The 21802-nt window shown below is 40.2% G+C and overlaps 1 pseudogene across 1 annotated transcript; it reads left to right on the forward strand.

Annotated features, from left to right (window-relative positions):
- The first annotated feature begins 8785 nt into the window (after window positions 1–8785).
- Window positions 8786–21359, forward strand: LOC149312445 (phospholipase A and acyltransferase 1-like; annotated as a pseudogene). The gene is made up of 6 exons (XR_016281257.1): window positions 8786–8894; window positions 13579–13693; window positions 15056–15209; window positions 16232–16468; window positions 18096–18181; window positions 21183–21359. The product of XR_016281257.1 is annotated as a phospholipase A and acyltransferase 1-like (transcript).
- Window positions 21360–21802: the final 443 nt, after the last annotated feature.

The raw sequence follows: 21802 nt of genomic DNA on the forward strand, positions 1-21802 counted from the left end.
TTGTCATTATAAATTTCTTTAGCTTCCCACTTTTCATCTACATATATAACTACTCCTTTTTTCCTTTTCTTATTTGCCGAAATGAAGCTATTACCCAGTTTTTTATTCTCAATATATTTTGTTTCTCCCTGTTTTATATGGGTTTCCTGTAGGCATATTATTTCACATTTCTGTTTTATTAAGAAGTGGTAAACTGTTTTTCTTTTGTGCGGTGAGTTCATTCCATTCACGTTCCAACTTAATACTTTCATTCTAACTGAATTATTAATAACAATTTTTATTTAATAGGTAATCAGTTATATGAGGAAGCAATCTGAGAAAAAAGAAAAAAGAAAAAAAAATCAACTAAATACACAATATCTAAGAAATCAAAAAATAGATATCACAATATACAATAACTTCACACCTCTACAATTTCCCTTTGTTTCACTCTCCTTCTGGATTGTCCTTGTCTCCAGATCTTAATTCTTCTTCCTTTCTTTTCTGTTCCTTCTCTTGTTCTTTTGCGCTCATTCCTCTTGTTCTTACACCAAATCTTTCACCCGCTTGGCCTTGATCCTTTAATTTCTCAATTTCCTTCCTGTTTCTCTTCCAAAAATCCGCCGCTCTTTCCACCGAATCAATTCTATATCTTTTTTGTCTCCAAGTTAAAGTAAGTCCTTCTGCTTCATCCCATCTAAATGGTATTCCATAGCATTTCAACTGGTCTGATAAGAAGTTGTAATCCTTTCTTGATTTTAAAACAGCAGTTGGGACGTCTTTAAAAATTTGAATTATTTTCCCTTCAATAATTAGTTCTTTTTTGAAGCTTTGTTGAATAATTAAGTCTCTTGTTTGTTTCCTAACACAATAAATCACCACGTCTCTTGCCAAATTTCTTTGTTTTGCAATTTTCGAATTAATACGGTATAATGTGTCAATTTCCCACGGAAATTGTTCCGCTGGTTCATCGACAAAGTCCGCCAAAATGGGGATCAAGAATTTGTAAAGATTTTCGTTTTCCTGTTCCGGTACACCTCTCAATTTTATACAATTTTGTCTTAATTTAGTTTCCAATCTTATTATTGTTTGTTTATCCATTTTCCTTTCTTCTTCCAATTTATTAATCTTTGTTTCCATTTGAGTAGCATTATTTTCCAAAAAGTTCACATTGCTTTCCAAATCTTGTACTTTATTGTTGATCTTTTCTAAATCTTTATCTATTTTCTCCAAAGAGCCCTTTATATCTCTCATTTCATTTTGAATCTCAGTCCTTATCTCCAGTCTTAAATCCTCTCTCAATCTTGCGTTATCTTCTTTAAGATCTTCTTTCATTCTCCTTATCTCTTCCAGCAGCGTCAGGTCACTGTGTTCACTAGGTTTACTATTTGTGTCTATGGATGTCTTCCTTTGTGGTAACAGGGATGGGTTTGATGACACCTTTTTGCTAGCAGACATGACTTCAGTTGAGTTTGACCAGATAGCCAATAAGTCCACTGATAAACAACCAAACATACAATAATATTCCACCCAATTATATATTCCTAATATAATTCAGTTATCCAATTTTTCTATCCTCAGTTTTTTCCTTTCTTTTTCTTTTCCTCCCTCTCTCTTCCCTCTTTTACCCAACCCTATATATATATATACTGCTCTTTCTGTACAAAATTCAATTTACCTTTATCCCAATTACAATAAAATGAAATATATTATAATTATATGCACTTTGCACTTTTTTTCTCTCCACTCGCCTGCAGGTGGCACTACTTCCCCTTGATTGAAAGGCCGAAAGAAAAAGAAAGGGAAAGAAAACAAGTCTGGTGTTTATTCCTACTTATTCCAAACACTTCTCTTATCTTGCCAGGTGCAGTAGACTCACTCCCATTACCTCACAACCTAGCTGCTTTCAGAAGTAGATAACTTCAAAGTCAGATATTATCCCAAACTTGTTTTCAACCTTTAGATTTTGCTAATTCCTGTACCTTTCAAGCCAAGAAAATCAGAGTAGAGTTTGTTTGTTAAGCCACTTTATCCCCTTCTTCTCCTTCTCCTAATCCTGTTTACCCAAATTTTATTTTACCACACATACATTAGAGCCACACTTATAGCTATTTTATAATTTTCTCTCTCTGCCTTATCCCAAAAGAGAACGAGTACACAGGGTGATTACACAGTAATTTCTATAAACCTTTGGCTGCCAGATCCTCTATTTTATACAACTTATGCAATACAATTTCCTATAATTAAACACAGAGAGATTCAGTAACCTTGTTTCCCCACATATGTATCAGTTCTCTTTATCTTCACTTTTTGTTTCTCTTCTCTTATTTTGGATATGTAGTATCGAATAGTCCACTTATTTTTAGTTCTCCCAAATAGTAAAGAGTTATGAAGTATTAATAAAGTATTATTAAAGGGAATCCTGGTTTGATTTTTCTTTGAAACAGTCCAATTAACTCCAACGTTGTATGTTTGATTTTTAGATCAGGTTCTTACCAGCTTCTCTTACAAATTTTTCCAGATTTTTTTTCTTTATCAGCCACTCCAATTACTTACTCTTCAGTCCTTTTAATTTAATTTAGATCCCAACACAGAGGGCTCTTATGTAGAAACAAAGGGAAAGGAGAGAAATCGCCAGCAGTAATAACTCCGTTTGGTGTCTTTTCTAAGCCCCTTCTCACAATTTTTATACTGACGTTCTTTTAACCAGAAGTTGAGGCTTAAACTTCTTCTAGTACACTCCCTGAAGGAACGCAAATATCCAGCCGTAGTAGAGTGCTGTGAAGAGATTCTCTCCCAAGGGAATGCGTTCACTTACTCATTTAAATCGCGGCTTGAAAGTAAAGCGGCAGGTTTGCTAGAGCCACAAGGGCTGCCGCCGGCTTCAGGCACACCCGCGCTCCTCCGCCTCCCTCTCTGCTCCGTTCCGTTCGTTTTCACTTTCTCAGCTTTCTTCTCGACTTAGCAGTTTAGAACGGGCTCTGAGGGTCTCCGGGGAATACAAAGTGGGCGCCTCTGGATCCCCCTTATCGAGGAGGATACTCCGGCTCCGTCTCGGTGTCGCAAGCAGAGCCTAGTCGCCGGCGACTGTCGCCCCAAGAGAGAGCCTCTCTTACCAGCGACCAGCGCGATCGGCCATACCGCCGGAAGTCCTCCACTTGAAACTTCTAAGAGAAATTATTTCATTTGCATCAGGTGCATCACCATAAATTGACTTAGTTTTTGCCTTCATTCCTTTTCTTTTATTCAGACACTTGCAAGGAGGGTTTATTTTGCTTTGAGTTCAGTGTCACCAAAACCTTCTTGGATTTTGTTTTGTTATTTCAACTAAAATCTATTATGAGGTTTTGCCACTTCTTAAGGTATTATTTTGAAAGAAAAATAGGGAGCATCTGAAAGAGATATGAAAGGTTTGGGACTAAATATATTTTTACTGTTTTGTCCAATTGTAGAAATTTAATTTTTGACCAGAACCAAATCTTAAATTTTATTTTTCTAAAGAACAGCTTATAGTTTAATTTATGTCAAAATTGGTATCGCCTCTTAGTTAACTGGTATTTTTGTTGTTTTGTCTATTTTATTTGATCAGCCTTCTTTATATTTAGTTGCATAATATTTGATTTCTCATTATTTATACATAAGTCTCAGACTCTTCCACTTTCTAAAAGTAAATCTAACATCTTTGGCTATTTTGTGTTTGAGGTTTGTAATGTTATCAACAGACATATTTATTGCCATCCTATGGAGATTTATCGTTATATTTTTATGGAATCTCTTTGCTTATGATGTTAGCCAGTAATTCTAATCATCCAGTAGGATGGGGTGAAAAGGAACATCTATGTTGCCCCTCTATTAATTTCAGTAGGTGAATGATTGTCATTTGTCCAAATAATTACTATTAAGAACTAACTATAAGCCAACTCTGTAACCGTGAATATTTTCCCCCCTGCATTTCCTGCATTTCAAGATTGAAGTGTAACAGGGGAATCATAAACAAGAGGAAAGCAAAGGACTGGGACTTAACTCTGTGAGGTTTTCTACCTCCAACAAAGATAAAAGTATTTTATTCAACTACAACTTGGCAAGTTTTAGCTATACACCACCTAAAAGTTTTTTCCAGATTTAACAGTACAGAGACTCTTTGAAAAATTCAATGTTCTCTGCCTAAGAAAATTGCAGAAATCTTTGCATGAGACAGGGACAAATGGGTGTCAAGAGAGACTACTTTTCTGTTGCTAATGTCTATGCATGATGAAGAAGCCAGTGGAGCTTGGAAAGCTTGCATAATGTATTTTATGCTTGGGCATTGGCCCCAAAATGGTATAGTTGCTTGTGATTTTTGTATTTTGTGGATTAGCTGGTATCAAAGTGCTGTTCAGGCATAACTCAATTAACAAAGCCTCTAACTAAGAACTTGCTTTATATACCCACCTGGCCTACACTTTTTCTTTCTTATGATTGTATAGCTGGGTGGTTTTTGTGTGTTTTTAACTATATGAACATTAGGAAGATAGTGAATGAGGGATGGAGAAATGGTGTTTCAGTGTCAAATTGCACCAGTGTGTGTGCAGTAAAAGAGGGAGCTGCAAAAGAGTGAGGCGGGTTACAGACCGCCATATAATACGCACTCTGCGCATACTAGGGTTAGGAAGAGGCGTACTAGGGTTAGGCAGGGTTGCCCCTTCCTAACCGCCCTCCTCCCTAATACGTGTACCATCCACATGGGCGCTGCCATTATTACGTCTTGGACACACAGCGTCCAGACGTGTCGCGGCGGAAGTGACGGCGCGTGCACCTTGTGCTTTGCGGCGCCACTTCCGGGTCCCAGGAAGGAGCACGATTTCCGTGCTCCTTCCTCGGAGCGTATGGGAGCTGTGTGGTTTGGCCGCTGCAGCTCCCGGACGCTGCAAGCAGCGACGGCGGCGGGAGACTGGCCACTTGAGGACGGTCTGTAAACCGCCTGAGATTCTACTCTATCTGTTTCTTCCGTAGCTGTGTATAGCTGCCTACAACAGGCAAGGTAAAAAGCAGCAGCCTCCAGAATCCAAGGAATTTAGGTCCTTGCCTATCCAAGCTTCAAAAGATAGAATCATTAGAGTATCATAACATGTACTTATATTTAAATTTAATCATGCAGTTGACTGATCACTGGAAAACCAAGGAGCTAATTAATTGTATATGCCAGTGATAGCAAACCTTTTAGAGACTGAGTGCCCAATCAACTCAGTGGCATTTCCACACCAGGTGTCATCGGGTTCCAGAGGCGGGACTTACAGAGTGAGGCAGGACTTCTGGGGGCAGGACTTCAGGGGGAAAACCCAAGGCACACTCTCTCAACCTCAGGCTAGCAATAGCACCTCTACCCATGAAACTTGCCAAGAAAGCTCCATGATAGTTTCACCTTAGGGTCGCCATAAGTTGGAAATGACTTGAAGGCACCACACACACAAGTCATGCTCTCTCAGCCTCAGAGGATGGCAATGCAAATCCTCCTCTGGTGAAGCTTGCCCCATGATGGTGCTTGGGGCAGTGCTTGGAAGGAAGGGAGGGTGCTCTGGGCCCATAACTTATAAATGACTTGGATGCACACAATAACAACAAGCATAATAAAGCACAGAAGGCACAGCACAATAACAAGAACAAAGAGAGTCAGCAGTTTGAGCATACAACTCTGGAGACCCGGGCTCGAAACCCAATTCAGACATGGAACCCACTGGAAGACGTTGGGCATGTCACATTCTCTCAGCCTCAGAGAAAGGCAATGGAAAACCTCCTCTGAAGAAACCTAGTCACTCTAAGTCAGGGAACACTGAAAAGCACACAAACACAAGGCAAGCTACACTCTCTCAGCCTGAGAAGATGGTGATAGCAAAGAAATAACCTTCTGAAGAAATAGTTTTTTGTGGGTTTTTCGGGCTATGTGGCCATGTTCTAGCAGAGTTTCTTTCTGACATTTCGCCAGCATCTGTGGCTGGCTGCTACAGATGCTGGCGAAATGTCAGAAAGAAACTCTGCTAGAACATGGCCACATAGCCCGAAAAACCCACAAAAAACTATGGATGCCGGCCATGAAAGCCTTCGACTTCTGAAGAAACCTTGTCAAGAAAACCCCGTGATAGGGACCCCTTAGAGTTGCCTTAAGTCAAAAAACACTGGAAAGCACACAAAACCAGGGCAAGCTACACTTTTTAAGCCCCAGAGGGTGGTCATGGCAAAAATAAACCTTCTGAAGAAACCTTGTCAAGAAACCCCTGTGACAGATTTGTCAGAAACAACTTGAAGGCACACAACACACACACCCAAAACCATAATCTCTCATCCACAGCAATGTGTGATAAGTTTGTCAGAAACAACTTGAAGGCACACGACACACACACCCAAAACCATACTCTCTCAGCCTCAGAGGACAGCAATGGCAATCTTCCTCTGACAGAATTTACCAAGAACCTCCCATGATATGGTCGCCTTAGGGTCACTAGAAATGAATTGTAGACACATAAAGTCTGGGATGAGGAGGAAGAGAAAGTAATGGCATCCCCCAGGGCCTGTGCCTCATGGTGGGATGGGGCTTATGGCAACTTGAAGGCACATAATACACACACAAGGGGGGCTTCTGGCACTTTTTGTTGTGGCTGGGTTTTCCAAGGGAGAACCAGGCCACAGTGAGGAGCTGGGTGTGCGGCCGCACCTCTGCTGCATGCCTACCCAGATGGCTTCACATGCCACAGATGGCACACATGCCATGTGTTCCCCAATATGGGTATATGCTCTCGTTACCTCATAGTCCTTAAGATATATGTACAAAATATGATACGGAGATGTGTTAGAAATGCAACAATGATCACCATTTCAAGAGTCAAATGTATCTTTGTAGGAAAAGAGGTATAAAAATAAAAGTTTTATTTATTTTATTATATATTATTTATTTATTTATTTATTATCTTAGAGAAAGCAGCAGTGATAGAGCTAAATAGTGTTTCAGCGACCTAAAATCTCCTTGTGTCTTATCTTCTTATCCTAACCCTTTGAGGCATGGCCTGTCTTAGGGATCATTCCACCTCCTCTTTATCATCTCAAAGCTCCAACAACTAAGTCCTGGTCTTCTTGTTCTAGCTTAGCCTAGCCTAGAACCCTTAGAGAGCTCTCCTATCTCTAATGGAGTTCCTATAAGAAAACCTTAGCAATTGGTGCCATAGAATCATAGAATCATAGAGTTGGAAGAGACCGCAAGGGCCATCCAGTCCAACCCCCTGCCATGCAGGAAATCCAGATCAAAGCATCCCCGACAGATGGCCATCCAGCTTCCGTTTGAAGACCTCCAAGGAGGGAGACTCCACTACACTCCAAGGAAGTGTGTTCCACTGTCGAACAGCCCTTACTGTCAGGAAATTCCTCCTAATGTTGAGGTGGAATCTCTTTTCCTGCAGCTTGCATCCATTGCTCCAGGTCCTAGTCTCTGGAGCAGCAGAAAACAAGCTTGCTCCCTCCTCAATATGACATCCCTTCAAATATTTAAATAGGGCTATCATATCACCTCTTAACCTTCTTTTCTCCAGGTTAAACATACCCAGCTCCTTAAGGCGTTCCTCATAGGGCATGGTTTCCAGACCTTTCACCATTTTAGTCACCCTCCTTTGGACACGCTCCAGTTTCTCAATGTCCTTTTTGAATTGTGGCGCCCAGAACTGGACACAATATTCCAGGTGGGGTCTGACCAATGCAGAATACAGTGGCACTACTACTTCTCTTGATCTAGACACTATCCTTCTATTGATGCAGCCTAAAATTGCATTGGCCTTTTTAGCTGCCACATCACACTGTTCACTCATGTTCAACTTGTGGTCTACTTGGACTCCTAGATCCCTTTCACATGTTGTCTCCTTAAGCCAGGTGTCCCCCATCCTATATCTGTGCATTTCATTTTTTCGCCCTAAGTGCAGTACCTTACATTTCTCCCTGTTGAAGTTCATTCTGTTAGCTGTGGCCCAGCTTTCTAGTCTATTCAGGTCATTTTGAATTTTGATCCTGTCCTCTGGAGTATTAGCTATTCCTCCTAATTTGGTGTCATCTGCAAATTTGATAAGTATTCCCCCAATTTTTTCCTCCAAGTCATTGATAAAGATGTTGAACAGTACTGGGCCCAGGACAGAGCCCTGTGGGACCCCACTGGTCACTTCTCTCCAGGATGAAAAGGAGCCATTGTTGAGCACCCTTTGGATTTGGCCGGTCAACCAATTACAAATCCACTTAACAGTTGCCTTGTCTAGTCCACATTTTACAAGCTTGTTTGCAAGAATGTCATGGGGAACTTTGTCAAAGGCCTTACTGAAATCAAGATATACTATATTCACAGCATTCCCTTCATCTACCAAGCTGATAATTTTATCAAAGAAAGAGATTAGATTTGTCTGGCATGATTTGTTTCTCTGAAACCCATGTTGACTTTTTGTGATTATGGCATTGCCTTCTAAATGTTCACAGATTCTCTGTTTAATGATCTGCTCTAGTGTTCTTAAATCATAATAGGTAACTGCTGAATGCATGCACTCTCTATTAAAGTCAGCCCAAATTTCTACTGAAACCTGTTGAACAACAGGTTTTGTTTCACTTTCAGAATGAAAATGAAAGTATCAACCAACCTGTTGAACAACAGGTTTTATTTCACTTTCAGAATGAAAATGAAAGTATCAACCAACTTTATTCCTAAAAACCAGTCATTTCCAGGAAAGCAGGGGGTCCATGGCCCCAGCTTCTACGAATAAACATCCGTCACACAATCTGCATAAACAGATGTTTTTTGCATGCAGATATAAGCAAACTGTGTTGGACTTCACTGTTCCTGGCTAAGGCAAGAACATTTACTAACAGTAGGACTTTGGAAAGGATCGAGAAGAAAAGAATATATATCAGAAACGGTAATATTCTTTCATGGAGTCCTTTCCTTTCTGCCTTTGTATTTTCTTGTCTTATCATAGATGCTGTATTAGTTGCCAGTTTACAAGAGACAGAGCTACCTCTTGTCTTTTTTTCTATTCCTTTCTGCTAACAACTAGAAAAACATGTATAGAGGTATATTATGTAGTTGTATATTATGTTTATTCACATTTCATTATGTTTATTCACATTATGTTTATTCACTGCTATTTCATTGTTTGTGTGCATTTTGATTTTTCCTCTCTGTCATAGCTTTTATATTTATCCTAGGATCCTTCCCCAGATCTGCTTCTCAGCCTCACTATGAATTCTGTACTGGGTAAGTGGATGTGTTGATCAGTGGGTTCAATATAGGAAAGCATGACCAGTTCTCCCCTTTCAATTCTTAAATAAAAACAGACATACACAGTGGTAAACAATAAAACCAGTAAAGATTTATTATGTTCGAATTGAGTTGAATTGGCATTCTTTATTACATAATAAATCTTTACTGGTTTTATTTTCTACCACTGTGTATGACTGTTTTTAAGAACTGAAAGGGGAGAACTGGTCACACTGCCATATCGAATCCACCGATCGACACAGACACTTATCCGGTATAATAGTCATCATGAGGTTGACAAGAGCCCTGGCGTTGGAACTGAGATACCAGCTTGGATAGGTGTTGTGTCAAAGGAAGCTTTCTCTTGAGAATGAATGATAGATAATATAATGAAAAACACTGCAATATTGACATCTTGTTCACATCCTGCCTGGTGAGTGTGGTGAAAGGACTGTGGACATTGTGCCTGTGTCAGTATCCTCACTGAAATTACTGGAGACGAGTGAGTGGTCATGAATCAAGCAAATTGAGAAAAAACCAAACTGAAGGGTTCTATCAAAGAAAATAATGGCCCCATACAGACAGGCCAAAATAAAGCTGCTTCAGGCCACTTTGGAAGTATGGTGTTTAAATGATGCATGCGGCCTAAGAGTCCAGAAGCCATGCCAAAGCCACACTCCAGTCCTAAAGACTCGAGCGCAGATTTGATGCAGGTTCTGGACTTTTAGGACGTATGAATCATTTAAATAGCATACCTCCAAAGTGGCCCGAAGCAGCTTTATTTCAGCCTGTCTGTATGGGGCCAATGTGTGTAAAATATAACCCACTTCCAATTACCAAAATATACCTCTGTACAGAAATAAGGGATAAAATAAACACTGGAGTAGAGAGTCCAGTATAATTTCAAAAAGATTATGAATACCCCACTGAAAATGAGCAATTGCAAAAAATATATAAAATAACCAAACTCAAGGCCAGAGTTATTGGACCCTGGAACAGAAAATTCAATAAAGTTTCTCAAAGGGTAACAATACCCCATTAAAAGTAGTGCAAATGCAAAAATAAAATCCTAAAATGATATTAAAAACTCCAAGGCCAGACGTGTTTTGACTTCAGTCTTCCTCAGTGGCCTGTAACCATTTAAATATATTGTATCTGCTCATCACCTCACACAATGTGTCTCTACTCAATTCAAAATCAACAACCAAATATAATTAACGGCAATATTATTCAAAGGCAGACACAGTGCACTTTAGAAGGCAACCCAGGCAAATGATACATCTAAGCAGTAGAGTGTTGATGGCCTTTTTTGCCTAAAGGTAACAGTGTCAGGCTACAGAAGACTGCAGGACCCTGGGCACTGATGGCCAGAAACGAGAGGCATGGTTCTCCAAACAACAGATCAAGTTCTATAGCAGAAATACAGGAATCGCTTGGGTATACAGTCAGAATCAGGGACAATCTGAGATCTAAAGCAACAGAAATTTGGGAGGACCAGAAGCAGGTATGTAAATAAAGATAGGCAGAGGTCGTGATCCAAGCCAAATTCAGCAAGGAGAGCTAGACAGGGTCCTAACACTAGAAAGAAAGAAATCAGACAGACAGTGAGCCACAATTCATCTTTGGAGCCAACTGGCAATACTCACTTACATCTTTGGAAATGTAGTCCTGCTTTAAAGTAAATCACTAGTCCACTGAGATTTGGGGCCAGTAAAAGGAAGTATTTCCACATAATCCATCATAAAATTTTAGAACTTTCCACCATAAAATGCAGGGATAGTCAATGCGGCAAATGACTTTAAAGGAGGACTGGAGAAATTCAACAGAAAGGACAAAGCTATCAGTAGCTGTTAGCCATGTAAGCGTAGTGGAACATTCATGTTCTGAGGTAGTGTATCTATGAAAATTGGCAGCCAGAAGGCAAAAACTGAAAATGGGCTGTTCCTTTTCCAACTCATTTGTAAGCGGCACACAATATCAGGCTGTCCACTGTTGGAAACAGGATGTTAAACTAGACCAGTTTTTGCACTGTTTGAGCTGAGAAGTTTGTTTACCAAAATTCACAGATGTTTCATACAGTAGATGATAAGAACTTGAGAACTGCAATATATCTAGATATAGGGACTTGCATGCTTAACTTCTAAATGTCTGAATTTAAATTTCTGTATATTCAGGCATGGATCTTGCAATAATCTCTCAGCAAGAAAACTCCAGGATGAGATGACCCAAGACAGAACACAAATAGAGAGTTAAAAGGGCAGAACAGAGGGCAAGCACAAATAGAGATGTAGACAAGGGCACAACAGAACCAATAAAATAGGAAGCCACATAGCACATACATTTTAAAAAAGGAAAGATGTTTTGGAGCTGTGCCACACATGTTAAAGAAATGTTAGAAGTCAATGGAAACTAGACATAATAAAAAGGGAAATGGATCAAATAGACAGCAATACTAGGAGAGAGTGAGCTAAAATGGCCAGGTATGGGCCATTTTGAATTAGAACACAGTGTTCTACTCAGAAAATGAAAACAAGAGAAAAAATGGAGCATCAATAGATTCATAGAATCATAGAGTCGGAAGAGACCACAAGGGCCATCTAGTCCAACCCCCTGCCATGCAGGAAATCTCAATCAAAGCATACCTGACAGATGGCCATCCAGCCTCTGCTTAAAGAATAATTGTGAGGAAGGACATAGCAAAATCAGTCAAAGGATATAGCATAAAATCAGACTGAATCATGTCAATAGGGTTTCAGGGGAAACCAATAAACATCATAATACATGTATATGCACCAACCACAGAGGCAGAGGTAGAAGAAGCTGAGAATTTCTTTGATGAATTCCAGGAAGAAATTGACAACATACTAAAACATGTCAATTGGAATGCAAAAGTAGGAAGCAGAGCAGAATCAAAGGCGATCAAAGACAGTAGGGAGGTTTGGGCTCAGTTGAAGAAACAAAGCAGGAGAGCAGCTGATAGGTCAACAAGCTATTCATCACAAATATTTTCTTCATACAATCAGAGAAGAGATTGTACCCATTGACATCACTGGACGGGCAACTCAAAAACCAGACACAGAACAGAAGATGGAGAAGCTCCATTCTTGTGGCAAAAATGAGACCAGGTGTAGTTTGCAGCAGAGACCATGAAAGTCTAATTTCCAAAATTAGAATAAACCTGATGAACCACACTAAAACAATCATCATGCCAAAATATGATCTAAAGGACATCCCAACAGAATTCAAAGATAGTGTGAGAAATAGATTCACAGTACATGAACCTGAGGAAGTAGACTGAACTCTACGAAAGCTTATGCTGCCAACTTCTTTATTTCAGTTAGTCTTAAAGTTGTTACAAGATTTCTCTACTACTACGTCTAGTTGACTGGGTGTCAGAAAAACGACAGGACAGAAATCAGGGACATAGTCAAAGAGGAATACAAAAAGATGTTAGAAAAAAAAGAGAAAAACAATGAATGATAGATGAAATGCTTCAAGCAGTTAAAGAAAGATGAAAAGGAAATGGAAAAGGAGACCAAAACACATCAGAATGTTAAATGCTACTGTCCAACGATTAGTGTGTAAGGATAAAAAGAATCAATACAAAAATCAATGCAGAGAAATAGCTGACAACAAAAAAGCAAAAAAGAGACCTCTTCTACAAGATCCAAGAATTTAAAGAGAAATTAAAAAAACAAACAACTCATTAGATGGCCAAGAAGATAAACAAACAGGCCCTTGAACAGATCAAGCCTGAACTATCCTTGGAAGCCAGGATGACTAAATTGAGGGTGTTCTACTTTAGCCATATCATGAAGAACAATAAATCATTAGAAAACGCAATATTGCTCGAAAACGTAGAAGGCAGTAGAAAGAGAGGAAGGCCGCAAGCCAGATGGTTAGATTCAATCAGGGAGGACACAGAGCTGGACCTGCAAAGCCTGAGCAGAGATGTTGAGGACACAGGGTCTAGAAGAGGTCTCATCCACAAGGTTGCCCTGAGTTGAGATTGACTTGAGGGCAGTTAACAAAAACAATAATATTCAGGCACACGAGTAATAAATTAGGTATACCACCTCCTTTTTTTTTTTGAAAGACTCCTCAGCCTTAAAATGTATATGGCAAGCAGGTATGACATGGCCTTCTCCATATTAGGAATAGTTTTATTTGTTGAATATGGCTATGGCAAATGAGGGAGAATTTAATTTTTGAAGTATTTACCCAAATTCACACATTTCATATACAGTATAGGACAGGAAGGACTTGAGGTAGCAAAAACAGCAGAATTTCTTATCCATACTTTAAATTATATTGTTAAAGACTTACAGATTTTTTTCTTTTAGTTTCACAGAACATAAAGGAATATAATAAATGAAAGTTCACCGTGCAGCAAAACCTTAGAAGTTTGGAAGTACGCAAAGGAAAAACCCAGAGATGGACTTAATTGAGAAGTTGGTGGTAAGTAAGATTAGTGACAGCTGTTTAATTTCTTCTGATCAGCTGTCAGGGCAACCAACAATATAGGTCTCTTAGAAAGGATCAGAATCTCACAGATAAACTGTATCAGAAGAGGAGGCAGATAGAAAGTCATTCTTAGGACGTTCTCCTTGGGAATGGTTCAACCACAGCAAGCTGTGCCAGGCTGGTATTGATAAGTGCTGAGGGCTAAAACATCAGGAGGACCAAATGTTCCTCCCCGAGTCTTCAACTTGTGTTGAGTCTTCAACTCAAACAGCCTCACATGCCACATAAGTCACTTTCGAAACTGTATGGAATTAACAAGGTTTGTGATCCAAGATGTGCTTTCCAAAATGCCACTGAATGTTCTGAAGCCCTTGAGCACATCTGATGGAGCTTCTTAAATCCTGGCTCCAGAGTCAGAAGAACAGTCACCTAGACGTCTTGAACACAATATGATAATTTTCTTAATTCAGACTGAGGAGCACTGGTGTAGAGGAGCCTGTGTTTCTAAGGCTGTAACACCAAACCTTTTAGATTAGTAGGGTGACAGCACCACTGTCCTCAGTTCCTCCTGAGTTAATTGCAATTTCCCCAGTACTAGGAGGTGGGAAATGATTTTTCCAAGCATCAGTGTGTTTTTGTGAGCTCCATTTATAGTACTGCAAAGTACTTTGGAGTGCCTTGGTTTTGAAGTTTTACAAAAGACTTCATCCTAGTAGAACTACAAACAGCAAGAACTTGTTTGTTGATATGATCAATATGGCTGCCTGGCTTGTTGGATACCCTCTGAGTGAACAATATGAGAACTGTCATAATGAGTGTCTGTACTTCAAAATTTGAATGCAACAATTAAGAAGAAACTACGTGATGTATGCTGGGTGTAATCTTATGAAATGGAGGGAGACAACATTTTCCAAGATTCTTGCCTGTGACAGGAATTAGCAGAAAGACACAAATTAATTTCACCCAGATACTAAGTACAGTGGTACCCCGGGTTACGAAATTAATTCGTTCCGCTGCCGCTTTCGTAACCCAGAAACTTTCGCTAGCCGAATAGCCCATAGGCGCTAATAGCGAAAGCCGCGATTTCGTGTGAAATCGCGCCGAAAAGCACCAAAATTTTTTTTCGTAAGCCGAAAAAAAAAAACGTAACCCGGAACAGTTTTTTTCTTTGGGATTTTTTCGTATCCCGGGAATTTCGTAAGGCGGTGCTTTCGTATCCCGGGGTACCACTGTAAAGTACCAGCCCTGTCTGTGGTTTGCTTAATAGCACAGCCCTCCAAAGTATGGCAAATACAACAGTTCTGACATTTTTTTCTCTGTGTTAACCATTACTTTTTGTTTCACTTTTGGATACAGGATGGGATAGAAGATATAATAGAGGATGTCACTCATGCTTTTCAGAATAAAGATAGTCCAAAGCCTGGGGATATGATCCAGTTTCAGATGCCTCTTTTCCAACATTGGGGCATCTATGTGGGAGATGGAGATGTGGTTCATTTTGCATTGCCAGGTAATATGAGGAGAAAGAAGAGAAAGAGAGAGAGAGTACACATAAAACATACACCATAATGTGAACATAATAGCATGAGACCTGAAAAGAAGGAATCAAATAGATTAAACTCCGTAGCTTCAGTTTGGTATTGATTTAAAACAAATTTGGCTTTGACAAATCTTAAATGGAGTAAAAGCTAGAAACATAGGTGGGTTACAGACCGCCCAAAAGAAGCGCCTCCTCAGTGCCTCTCTTTGCTGCACAGTTGCGCCGCAGCATACAAATTGCACGGTGCAGCTGCGCAGCAAAGAAGGGGCTCAAAAAAAGGCTCCTTCTTGCGGCGCCACAAAGCCCCAAAGACGGCGCTGTAACATCGCAGCTGCGCAGCTCCGTCTGGAAGCTGTGCAGCTGCAATGTGACAGATATGCGTGCTGTATGTATGGTGCTGCACAACTGCGGCACATGCATGACATGCTAGGGTTGCGGTGTGTGTGCACGCGCCGCCCCGAGGCAACCCTAGCACGCCGTGGACATGCTGCAAAGGGCCTGTCGGTAAAGCGTCAATGTCTCTGTTTTTGTTTTTATATGCAGAATTACTATATTGTAATTATTCGCCAACTGCTGCAAGTGATATGTGGCTGCATCAGTTTGAACATTCTGTATAAACATTAAGCACAGGGAGCATATTCCTTCTTTTCCAGGTGCATGTCACTCTTAGAGATAGGACTCATTCTGAAAAAAAGACAGACACTCTGTTTATGCAGTTTCTTTCATAGAAAGTGCTGGTTCTGGGGGACGCTTCAGTGGCTCATTTGGTAGTTCATTGGAAGAGGTATGTTGTAGTCCCAGGTGGGCTCAGGCAGTCAAATAAAATAAATTCCCATCTGTGAAAATTGCCCACCGAAAAGGCAGGCTAGGACTACATTTGTATTTGAGCATGTGGATGTGCAAGTATCAGAGCTGACAAAATGTATGTTTCAGAGGATCAAGTTATATGGCATCCTTTCATAAGCCAAACATCTCACATCTTCGATTTTCAGCTGTTAACCTTTTTCCACTGGAGTATGAAGTCCACAAAAACGCAAATGATGGATGTACTGGCATTGTCCTTTGCTGTGTACAACAAATATGATAAAGACCATTCTCCATTGCCTCCCGATCGTGTGGTGAAAAGAGCCGAGCATATGGTGGGCAAGGTCCTGAAGTATGATATATTGAGAGCTAACTGTGAGCACTTTGTCACACTGATGAGATACAACATTGCTATATCAGGGCAGGTAGGTCTACTGCACGTTGCCTTTTTTCCTTATGCCTTATTCACCCTTAATGATAAATCCAGGTTTGCGACTTCCCAGGGCCAGTGGACTTCCTAAAATTTAGCTAAACAAACCTTCATGGTAACAGACAAAATTCCAACCATGAGTCCATGACAGTCTAATAGATTACAACAAAATCTAAATTCCACAAAAGAGTGATACCTTTTTGGACAAACTAAAATGCACAATATACATCATGCAAGCTTTCAAAACTGTACTGGTTCTTCATGAAGCACAGATGTTAAAAATCATACAGGACAAGAAAAGTGACAAGGTTACTGCCATTTTCTTAGGGAGAGAACATTGTTCTCTTCTTATTCCTCTTCTGACCATGAGAGGATGAGGCTTTGCCACAAAGATGCCTTCCTGCTCTTATCTTCACTCATGGGTATCAGTTTTAAGGACTCGTGTACCAAAGTATAGATTTTTCTATTGGTTGTCTATTTTTCCTGGATATTAGATGAATTCTTTGTAACATTAAAGATTTTTTTTAAAATCTTATCAGAGTATGTGAAGTTGAAGGCTTTCATGGCCGGTATCCATAGTTTTTTGTGGGTTTTTCGGGCTACATGGCCATGTTCCAGAAAAATTTCTTCCTGATGTTTCACACGATATATATATATACTCAACTCCTTTCCAGGCAAAGCATTCTCTGAAGATGCCAGCCACAGATGCTGGCAAAATGTCAGGGAGAAACTTTTCTGGAACAAGGCCACACAGCCCGAAAAACCCACAAAAAAACTTATCAGAGTATCCTGTTTTTATCAGAAGCTCGAATACACAGTCAACCCTCCATGTCCCCAGATTTTTAATCCTTGGATTCAAGCACCCACAGCTTGAATATATTTTTAAAAATATACAAATTCCAAAATGGAAAATTTGATTTTGCCATTTTTTATAAAAGACCACGATTGTATTATGCCATTATATTTAATGGGACTTAAGCATCCATGGATTTTGGTATCCATGAGGGTTTCTGAAACCAAACTCTAGCGGATACCAAGGGCCCATTCTACATCTGGACACACTGCTGCTATGCTTAATATATATATTTCCAAATATACTAAATTCCAAGACAAATTTCCATAGCATTGAGTCATAGCAACTAAAACAGTGTCAAATAGCATTAATTCTGCAGTGCAGATGCAGCCTAAACTTGGAAATTTATTTTAAAGGTGAATGCATTAGAGTTAAATTGGAAGAAAAAAAGTTTTTTCTCATTTTTCCTGTTAAAGAATACTGTATTATGTTGTAACATGTTGGTAATGTGTCACTTTCAAATTGAGATGGGAACTATATATCCCCTCACATTCTCAACATTTCATATATCTGGCTAAACTGGATAGGGCTGTTGGGATCTATAAGAGGAGAGGTATACAGTTCCACTCTGCTATAACCTCCTCCAGATAATGCTTTGACCAAAGAAATGTTATTCAGTACTCAAAAACCCGAAATGATTTAAAAAACAATGTCATGAGGCCACACTATTCAAAAAGTAAGAAATAATGTCGGTAAAGTGTATTATATTCAAGCTTTAAGCAAGCTATGTTGTAAAACATTGCCTTATCTAGTGATACCTTTTTTAAAGGCAGAGAGATTTAACTATGAGGTGGATCCAGATTTTGTGAAGCAGATCGAAGGATGGCTGGCTGAAATCAATGAGTAGGCAATCTGGTGAGTGTATTAAAACCTCAGAAACAGAAGCCTTTGGCTTTTACTGCACAGAACTGAAAATAAGAGCTTGCAAAATCTAATTCATCCAAAGCATATGCTGTCTGTCACTTCACATTGAAACCAGAGAGAAAGGGAAGGTCTATAGCTTGGCATAATTTTATTTAGATAATAGCCTTGTCTACACTGGCCATAAGTCCAGGACCAGTCAGGAGCATTGTGCTTTGAAACTGATCCCAGATTGGCCATAATAGTGACTACATACACTAGGTTGTACCCAGTGCAGCAGTACAGCATTGTTCTCACAAGCCAGATGGCCCAACACTGCATTGGCATGGCCAGCTTGTCCCCAGAGCCAGATTTGGTTCCATACCCACAGGAGCTCTGTGAACAAGCTGCTTGGTGCACCACCACTTCTTCTGCAGGTGGGTTTGCCCACGTGACCAATGAGAAAAGAAGATAGAGTGATCCTCTGGTCACATAGTGAGCACCTCTGGACACCAGCCATGTGATTGAGGGGCCCTCTGCCCTCTCTCCTTATTGGTTGCATGGGTGAGCCCACCCTTTTGAGAAGCAGCGGCTACCCACAGATCTCTTGCATAAATGGAAGTGATGGTAGTGGCTCCAGAGACAGGCACTGCTAAGCACGAGAAAGGGGGATGGCACGGTGCCTGGCTGGTAAACAGTAGGCCAGCCCGATTCAGGCCCAGTCCAGTTGTTCACACACCATAAAACTCTGTGCTAACCCCGAGGTTTTGGGAAAACACAAGGTTTCCTCTGACTTTGCCAACTCTGGTACAAAGTCAGCTTAAAGGGGTAGACCCATGGTATTTCACTGGAAGTTGCTGTGCATTGTGCAGTCAAATAGCACCAGTGCTGAGGTGGGAATGAGGATTTATGCCTATGCAGCCAAGGCTATATGTCTCTCTTTATTTGCTTGACTGGAGACCATATGCTACAATTAATGATTACAAAGATGAGAAGGCACTACTTTCAACAATTGCTCTGTCCATTCAAAAAGGAGTACCTGTGCCAAGACAGCTCATGAGGAAATGGCTAGGGAAGATCCATCCACAAGGTGAAGAGTATTCTGAAAGTGCCAGTGCTCTGTAGATTCCTACATAACTGTGATAAAGTCAGTATCTGGTCACCACAGTAAAATATAATGCATTGGTTATTCCGCCGCCAAGAAGTGCAGAGGGTCCACTGTAGAACAATGTACACTCGGCCCCCGGGTTACGAAATTAATTCGTTCCGCCGCCATTTTCGTAACCCGGAAGGCTTCGTAAGCCGAAAAAGCCATAGGCGCTAATGGGGAAAAGCCGCGATTCCGTGCAAAATAGCGCCGAAAAGCACCAAAATTTTATTCGCAACCCGGAATAACCTTCGTAACCCGGAAATATTTTTTATTATTTTTTTTTTTCGTAACCCGGAAATTTCGTATCGCGGCGCATTCGTATCCCGGGGTAAGAGTGTACTCCTCAATTCCCAACAGATGCCCACCTCTGTTCTATATCTTTTTTATGGTCACAAAGAAGGTCCACACAATGTACAAGTGGAAAGAAGGACTGATGAGAAGTACATTTAGGCACTATTTCAATCTGAGCTTTCCAAAATTGCACTTCCTAAATCTGAACATGAAGCAGATTGTAGTCAAAACGTGTAATTTCTTTGCATTTGAAATGCAGTTTTTTTTGGGGGGGGGGGGCATGTACACATATTTATAAAGGAGACAGAAAAATGTATACATTTGAAAACAATGCATTCCAAAAAAAAAAAAAATGCAAATTTGAGAACAGTCCTAAAGATTTGTTTTATTCAGCTGAAAAACCTGTTCCTCAAAATTAATAAATTTGAAAAACACTATGAATACATTTGAAAATGAATAAATTTGAAAAACTGTATGGATACAAAATGAATACATTTTGGGGGGAAAACATACTTAGGGAAATGAGCATGAACATATGTATGAATTTGTATATAGACTAAAAAACTGTAAGACAATGCAGAACCAGGACAGAATGGATTTATCAGTGGAAAAAATGAGAACATGAGTGTAAAGCTCACTCATGTCTAGAAGTGGAGGATGTTTCAAAATACATTAGGAAAGGTACAAAAATAGTAAAATAATTTAATCTTGTTTGTTCATAACCAAATCAATTAATAGCTCAATTTATCTTCTGCTGACAGGATAAAATTATAATCTGTCAATTAGTAGATGTCAAATCAGTGTCTGATTCTTAAGATTCCATTCTTACTATAAGCAAGGCCATATCTTTAACAGGCAAGGTCATTAAATGGAACATTACAGATATGTAGAATTGCACTTACATACTGAATCTACATAAAGGTAAAGGTAAAGATATACCCCAGTTACAAGGTTGTCAAGTCATGTCCAACCATAAGGGGCAGTGCTCATCTCCATTACTTAGTGGCGGTACACACCGCCAGCAAAAGGCAGGCTGGAGCCGCCTCTTGTTGATGCGCAGTCGTACCACAGCAACCAAATTGTGTGGTACCACTGCACAGCAAAAAAGGAGCACACAGAAGCAGCTCCTCGTTGCTGCACAGCCGCGCCACCACAAGCACCATAGGACAGTGTGGTGATGTCGCAGCTGCGCAACGCCATTTGGATGCCGTGCGGCTGCGATGTCATTATGCATGCAGTGTGGGTGGCGCTATGTAATAATGGCGGCCCCCACATGTACTAGGGTTAGGGAGCGTGTGGTTGGTGCATGCTCCCTAACCCTAGTAACACTGCCGCCACCCCACAAAGTGCCAGTCTATCTTGGGCCTAAGAGTCAGCATTCTCAGAGACTACTCTGTGATCATGTGGCCAGCATGACTGCACCGAACGCTGTTACCTTCCCCTAAGTGGTACCTATTTATGTACTTGCATTTGCATGTTTTCGAAGTGCTAGGTTGGTAGAAGCTGGGACTAGTGATGGGAGCTCACCCCATACTGAATCTTTATTTCCCTTTATTCATTGTTTTTCAATAACAGAGTGAACAGGAAGAGTTCATTGGAGCAACTGACAATTAAAGGAATTGTCTGATTTTCTTCAACCTGTCCTTTTACTGCTCAAGAATTCTCTGCTTTCTTTCAAGTGGCAATCAGTACAGCAACTTCAGTTACAGAGACTGTACTTTGACTGCATAATAAAGCCTGAGCTAACATGCACTTTGCTTTGGATGGATCTGTTTTCATAAGTTCTAACACAAGTCCCAAGTTGTGTAATCTGACCTGTGTCCACACCAGACTGCCAGTATATCCAAGTCAGCAACAAGCCTCAATGACTGAGGTGAACTGGGTACTAAGTGGAAAGAGCACTCTTTACACTGGCAGTGCTCCCCTATAAAATTTCCTCTGCATGCTTCTTATTCTGTAACCTTTTCAGCATCAGATATAATCTATATAATCTATGTAATCTCCTGGGCTCAGTGGTGTCACTATGGGAGTGTGGGGGGTGCGGATCACACCCGATGACATCCTAAGAACATAGCCATTGGATGTACATCATCTCACTGCGCTTTGTTTGACTTTAGCTTAGCACCCATCATATCTCTAATGAAGTTCCTATAATAAAACTTTAGTTTGTTTTCCATAGCCATTGGTGCCAGTCT

The sequence above is a fragment of the Sceloporus occidentalis genome, unplaced genomic scaffold (assembly GCF_023333645.1).
Source record: "Sceloporus occidentalis isolate IW3139 unplaced genomic scaffold, rSceOcc1.0.p SCAF_5, whole genome shotgun sequence".
In the NCBI taxonomy this organism is placed as follows: domain Eukaryota; kingdom Metazoa; phylum Chordata; class Lepidosauria; order Squamata; family Phrynosomatidae; genus Sceloporus; species Sceloporus occidentalis.